The following is a 7,877-nucleotide window of genomic DNA, read 5'->3' on the forward strand; positions in this document are numbered from 1 at the left end:
TTGCTAGTTTTGTCATGAATTCCTTAATTTCCTTGCTGATGTGAGATTTCACAGTGTCCATTAAAAACAAATACTTCCATTGAAATATGGTATTTGATTGCAATCACCCGACCTTTTTCCTGTATTTTCCAACAAACGACTTTTGATCTTATCACTTCAAATACACCAAGTTATTATTCAAATGCAATGGCCAGCAACTATATTCAAATTAAAACTTGGCGCATCTGATATCAGAGATTTCACTTACAATGATCAATTGTTTAAAGCAAATGTTGTCAATGGAAAATCATTTAAATTACATTAATAATTATCTAGAAAATTTTTACATGTAATAAAGTAAGATAAAGGATATTTAGACTGATTTACAAAAAAAAAAATCTGTTCTGGGAAGGTATTTACAGGTTTAATAATAGCAATAATAATTATATTCCCTGAAAGAAATAAAGGAGAGATGAAGAGTAGGAAAAAAGATACAGGAAAAGAATGATGATAATATACTATATACATCATATTTTTTGTTTGCGTTCCTCAAGGATTTCCATTGAATTTCTATGGTAAGTTTCCAGAAAATTAGTAATGATAGGTATTATTTTACTTAGACCAACTATACAAAACTGTAATAAACAAACAATATATTACAGCAGGATACATTTCTGCTTTATACATCTAAAATAAAATTAAACAGTATGACTTATAATTCTATTATTATAAATTAAGAGTGTCTTGATTGGAGTTTTCCCAAATTCCGTATTAAAATTTTCAAGTATCTCAGTAAGACACTTTCTTCAAATTCACAAAGATGAATGTTAATTCTAAGAAATGTTAATGAAGAATATAAAACAGGAACAAGATGTATAATCAAAATATAATTAACAACTGTATATCTCTACAGATAAACTCTTATCAATGTTTTTCGTATTGTACATATAAATAATTTAAACTGAAATGAAAAATACGCGTTAGGCTATATCTAAAGCAATATGAGCAAAGCATAAAATTAAATATCGGACAGAGTAAAAAAAATTCAAAAGATTAAACATCAATCTAATCAAATAAAAATACAATTTCTATAGTCCACACAAAAGAACGAGTGAACATGAGTTGGAAGGGCCTACATCAGATGAAAGGAATGAAAGGTGAAATGTATTGACATGCAAGGATCCATCTCTCGTTCCATCTCGTTCATCTGACAGACTCTTCCAGTTCAAGATGATACATTTACTATTTTGTTGCACAGACTGTAGAACTAAAATTCGAAAAAGAGAGAGAATGTACAAAGCTAGAAATAAAATGGTAGTCATTTCAATAACACTAACAAATAACCATAAATACACTTTTAAAATTAACATTGCATGTTTACATTCAAAAATGTCTAAACCATCAGAATTGATATAAGTAAGAAATTGCATATTGATAGATTATTTGTCAGTCTTTTCTTCCAGATATTCTAATTTATAATCATCAGAAATTTCAATACAATATGGCATAACCACATATCTCTAGTTCCAAATTATATTAATACATTCACTTAAAAATTGTAGAACTGTAGCTCAAGAAATTTGGATTATTTGACTCTTATAAGAAGTTTACAATGATAAAATAAATTAGTTAAAATTCAATAACAAAACTGAAACAGATAACTTTCAAAATCAAAAATCATTCACATGAAACATTGGAGATATGCAAGGCCACATTGAAAAATAGTTGTATTAACCATAAGAACTCAGAATTCCTATCTAATGCACAGTGATAATTGTTCGATAATCCCAAGAAACAGACCAATATATGTAACGATACTACAGATTAATTAGAAATGAAAAGGCTTATGCATAGATGGAGATTATTGTTCCCTTTTATTTATTTTTTTTATTTTATCTATATATATAAAAATTAATGTGTCTGTGTGTCTGTCCTTCATGCATTACCACACCATTTATCAGGTTGCTGTGAAACGGGAAGTTGTTTAATATACTCCCACGAAGGTTTCTGACATAGTACGATTGCCATGAAGCTTTGGGAAGTTTTTTAATACACTCCTGCAAAGGTTTCTGGCATAGTACATTTATCCTACGATAGATGGTGCGCAAGTACACGAGCATTTTACTGTGTGTTTGATCGATTTCAAANTGTCTGTCCTTCATGCATTACCACACCATTTATCAGATTGCCGTGAAACGGGAAGTTGTTTAATATACTCCCACGAAGGTTTCTGGCATAGTATGATTGCCATGAAGCTTTGGGAAGTTTTTTAATACACTCCTGCAAAGGTTTCTGGCATAGTACATTTATCCTACGATAGATGGTGCGCGAGTACACGAACATTTTACTGTGTGTTTGATCGATTTCAAATTGTGAAGACCATTTCCCCCTCCAAAAAATCTCTCTATATATGCATTTGTTATTTACAATATTTGTAATAATTTTTGTTTAATCACTTTATTTCAACTTTTTTTTGTTCTAATTATGTATTCGCTTGAACTTTGTTAAAACCTTAACTATATCCCGAACAACAACCGAAGTTGTAGAAGAAAATTTGCCTATTTTACCAATCTAGGAATCCCCCTTTTCCAAATTTTAATATCAACTGAAAATAATTTAAAAAGACAAATTATAATAAAACGATTTATTATCCAACTATCAGAAATTTCACAACACGCCAAGGAAGAGAGGAAGGAGCAATTAAATAATCAAAATTATAAAGGATTAAAAATATATATATAAAAATGGGGAATATCACACTTCTAACAATCTCTGAGAGTTTGTGGGCTAAATTTAAAGAATCCATGCTTCTCACATGTACTGTACAACTGTATGTGGCCAGCTCACACGTCAGAAAACCTTCTGATTTATTTGTGTACTCACCAGACGGAAAAACAAAAAATATCATGTATCCACAAGCACTCCAATAAATAAATACAATTGAAACGACACTTTAAAATGTTTTCATGATGAAAATTAATAATAATAATAATAATTTTCAATAAAAATGATAAAATGTAAATTTAATTTTATCATAACGAGTTTGCTTGAATTTCGTTTCTTCCGAGATAGTAGCAATGCGCGACGGGTAAGCTACTTTCAAATAAAAAAAAACTAATTAGAAATTAAACTAACAACTACAAATCAATTTACTATAAACACAGAAAACAAGCAGTAAAAAAGAAGTATTTCCACAATTATAAAGTACGAAAAAACAAATTAGATTAAATGAATAAAAAAATGTAGGCAGGAAAAAATTCATATTAAACTCGCTAATCTTGGCAAATACAAACGAGACGATAACTTCAAAATGAAAACAAAATTTAAAAATACATCAAAATGATTATATTCTATATCTATTAAAATACTTGAAATAGTCAAAAGGTAGAAAAATATTTTTGTACAAAATTTTTAAATGCCACTGAAAAACAAGCATGCACTTTTAAACTTTAAAAAAAGTTCTATTAATTTTTATTTCTAAAACCTAATTAGGTAGATATTTAAAAACTTTACAATAAACTTCAGCTATTCCTCTTAGCCTAATAGGATTAATTAATATATTATGCAGTTGTAGGAATATGAATAAATATGTAATAACAAACAGAGAACCAATAACCAGTGTGAAGAAAACAAATTCCTATCTCTGGACAAATGTTTTCTAACTTCCTCAGAGTTGTTCTTCTGGTGTTATAACAATTACCTGATGGAACATCACAACAAAACATAAAAGCATTTTTTGAAAAAGATGTAAACTCAAATCACCAATTCAAACTATAAGTATAAAAAAATTTTAAGCTGCACATGCGTTGTCCTGCACGTAACAAAGGTTCAACCATATTGGTTGAATCTTCGTTATGCAAAGGATCTAACGCAGTTTTATAGTTTTGGATGCATTTTATCATTATTTTATGAACATTTACTTTACTTTTCATACTTTTTGTATATTTATTATAAAACAAAATAAATGTTAATGTCAAAAATATTTTAAAAATTATTGTAAAAGTATGATCACATTTTCAAATAACAATAATGTAAAGTTAATCAAAACTCTGAAAAAAGGATCTCCCTACAAGGAAATTTGAAACATCCTTTAAAATAATTTTTCAGAACATTAATTATCTAAAGAACCATAATTAATTATCAATATTATATAAAGTATCTTTATTGTAAAGACATTTTGATCCACTGGTAGTTTGGTTTTGGGTTTGTGCCTCGCTAGGCCACACAGTTTCTCGGGTTTTCTCCACATCTTTAATGCCTAAATAGGAACCAGTTACCCTTAAAAAGACCTCCCAAAAGGCAGATCATGCAAGTGTTGCATTGTTGTAACTAACAAACAAACTAAACACATTTTGCAAAATGAAAAATTAAGTGAGAGATGCCATACTTAAGAACATTTCCATCAGTGCAGGACTGACCTGTGAAAAAGTGGAGTCCGGGGCTAAGTTGTCATGTGAGGCATTTTAATAATAAAGAAAACAGTTTCAATCAACTTGCAAATTATAAATCACACTGCGATCCATTAGCCAATAGAGAACAACAGGCTAACTGACAAACACACACAGGGCTTATATGAGTAACGATACAATAATCACCAGAATCAAATTAATACTTTGTCTTATTGTGATCATTTGTGATATACCCAATAAGTGACAACAAACTAACCAATGAATGTACATCAAGCTAGCATATGACATGTAAGACATGTTTTACTTGGAAAAAATAAACCAGGAAAAAAAGAAGGTATGTAATTTTTTTTTGGTTGAAAATCTACAAACAGAATATAGTTAAATTAGTCAATAGTGAAATGATCAATTTTAAAATTTCATAAGAGTCAGATCATGCAAGATTGTGGGACCTGGTGCGGTCACATCATTCATACAGCCCTCAGCTGGCCCTGCATTAGCAACAGAGCTACACGTAATTGGCATAGTAGAAAAACATTCTACCAAAATGTGAAATTTTTAACTCCCCATTACTTCCAGGTCAACCTGTAGATCAATTTTTATTACAAATACATTTTGACTGTTGAATTTGATTAAGGCATAAAACAACCTTATTTTTTTCAACTTTCGGTTCCATTAGACTAATTTTAAAAATTAAAAGTTCAATACTTTGAGCAATCAAAATTGATTTTGATAATATCTACAGATAAAGTAGAACCTAATTACTAATTGTAGCGGTAAAGTAGCTAAATTTAATACGGCAATTGTTTGGCTTACGATTAAAATTTCAGTTGTGATGCTCGTTTACATATATCAATTTCAACCATTGCAAATGTAATCAATCAAATGTATTATAACAATTGAAAAACAGATATTCTCGATAGAACCATATGCCATTCACACCGAGCATTTCGATCTAGAATGTGACCAAGGTCAGCAACTATGCCATGGTGCAACCTCTCTCGACTGTTTCAATCTCAACTGAAACGAGGTTCAATCGCAATCGACTCGAGAGTTCTTGAAACTAGATCCAGTCATAAGAGAGATCCCACAATTCCACATGCGCGAGAAAATACAAAATGGCTGCGGAACACATGTCAAGCTATCAACAGAGAAATAAAAAAGACACCCGGAGAGACAACGATATCTGTCTATTATTAGATATATGACAAGAAAAAGTATTTATTTCTAACCAAAACGTCCATTTAGTTTGTTGATGTTCGTGACTTATCATGTAATTATGTCAGTTTTATCATCACATGTAATAGCCAGGTTCTTTTTTTTGGATCAACTAAAAACTGAATAAACTTAAGGTGAAGATTGCCAAGTATTTGTGTATTTACACCATATAGTGTTAAAAAGACAACATAATTACTGACACAGTTTCAAGAGTGTAAAAAAATCTAGGTTCTTCTCAAGCAGACTGCCTGTGCAAACAGCTCAATGTTCGACTGGCGACAGTTACAATCGAGATTGAAGTGAGTCATGGATTGTGTGCGAACAGAGTATAAGGTGGCTCCACACATCAGGCACCCACCAAAGTTTTGGCCAATACCAAATAGCATGGACGATTTACCAGCGACTTCACTCAAATATTTGGCATTCGCCACTTTCTCGGCATATTGTGCCGAACAAAGAAAATGTACCTTGGACAAACGTTTGATTCCCAAAACAAACCGACGCTCTGCAAACGATCACAAGCACGTACGAACACTTTCACCATTTGTTTGTTTAAGTTACGTCAACACAACAATTGGGCGATCTGCCTAGGGGATGCCCTCTGGGAGGTCTTTTTAAGGGTAGCCGGCTCCTATTCGGGCATTACAGACACGGAAAAAACCCAGAAAACTCCACGTGGCAGTCCATCCTGGCAAGGAGCAAGCCCACGACCGAACTCCCAGCATTCGAGGAACAAACAATTTGGCCACACACTTTCACACAACAAGCACTTCAGCAAAAGAAAACTATGGTAAATACAGAATACACGAACCCAACTAAAAAACAAGGTTATACAGAAGTTAATTAGTTTAAGTCCAATACTTAATGCTTCACAATACAAGTAATCCATATATACAACAAACCAAAAACATGGCCGATCAAAGGTTAACATGTAATATAAAATGGCCTATTTTGCGCAATTTGCAATCCATTTGATGCAATCGAAAAGTATGAAAGGAATCGGTTAAAATATAAGCTCGGTCTTTCATTCCGTACTCGAGAAAACGTTTTAATATTGTATTTAATAACAAAATGGCGAGAATTATTCAATGGAAATTATCGTTAGACCTATTGCTAAATCGGACTTATTAATTAATATACGAGCCTTACAATTTCGTCCGGGCTGAGAATACCGAATTGGATTTTCTTCACTTCCCTCAGAGGTGCCTTCGAATCTGATGTTATAATCGTCGACATTGTTATTGACTCGTGTCGACCGGAATATAACAACAGAAGACAAAATGGCGACGAGTTAACTTCGTCGCTCTCAAACGATATAGTGACGAACAGACACTGTATTTATACTAAATCGGCAAATTTCAAACCACCTAGCGGTCGATAATTACTTCAGAAATTTCAGATAATTTTATAAAATGGTGATTTTTTTTTCTCTTTATAAATATATTTTTTAATAGTTATATTTAAAGATTTTTTTACCGTTGTTTAATTTTAATTAATAGTATGTCACAATTTATTTAAAATACAATTCGTTTGTCATCCGAATAACGTTCGCACTTCTCAAAAAATAGAGTTTGTTATCAAGTAATTAATCATAAATTATAAATTTTAATTTTTTAATCGTACCCATCGCGGGTCCGGCCAAGCCCACAATGAAAAAGGCTGAATGGCACGGACACGGGAACGTTAAAATTTTTGGGGTTGCCCGCCCGAATTCGGGTTCGATTTCGAATTTCTGGTGAATAAGTGCCAGAGCGGTAGGCTGCCGCCTACCGCTCTGGCACTTATTATTACGGTTCAAAAGATATAAACAAAAAACCTACTAATTTTTTTAATTCCCCTCCCTGTAGGCAACAGGAGGGCCCTTTGAGCAAGATCATTATGGGAGATCGCCGGATGGCCGGGCGGTCAAAGGTAGCAGCCTACTGCTCTGCGGGATCCGGAATCGAATCCAAAAGAGCTTCAAGAGTTTTTCAGATGGTGGTCCGTCCGAATTTGTTGGGTTCCCTCCCTCACTGCCCGGCATACCCATTGTGGGCCTAGCCGAACACATAATGGATTTGCTAAAAGAGGCCGCCTTAGTGCCTACAGGGCGGAAAATTAAAAAAAAAACTTATTGATTTGAAGGCCTACAACGGGGCTGCCAGGCGGTGAGGGACTTCGCACGACATATCTGGACGAACTACCTCTCGAAAAATTCCTGGGATTTTTCGACCTGTCTGGATTCGATTCCGGGTTCCCCAGAGAGGTAGACTTCCACCTTAACCACTTGGTTAT

This window comes from Centruroides sculpturatus, unplaced genomic scaffold, assembly GCF_000671375.1.
Source record: "Centruroides sculpturatus isolate CEXI.00-Female unplaced genomic scaffold, Cexi_2.0 scaffold1109, whole genome shotgun sequence".
Taxonomy (NCBI): domain Eukaryota; kingdom Metazoa; phylum Arthropoda; class Arachnida; order Scorpiones; family Buthidae; genus Centruroides; species Centruroides sculpturatus.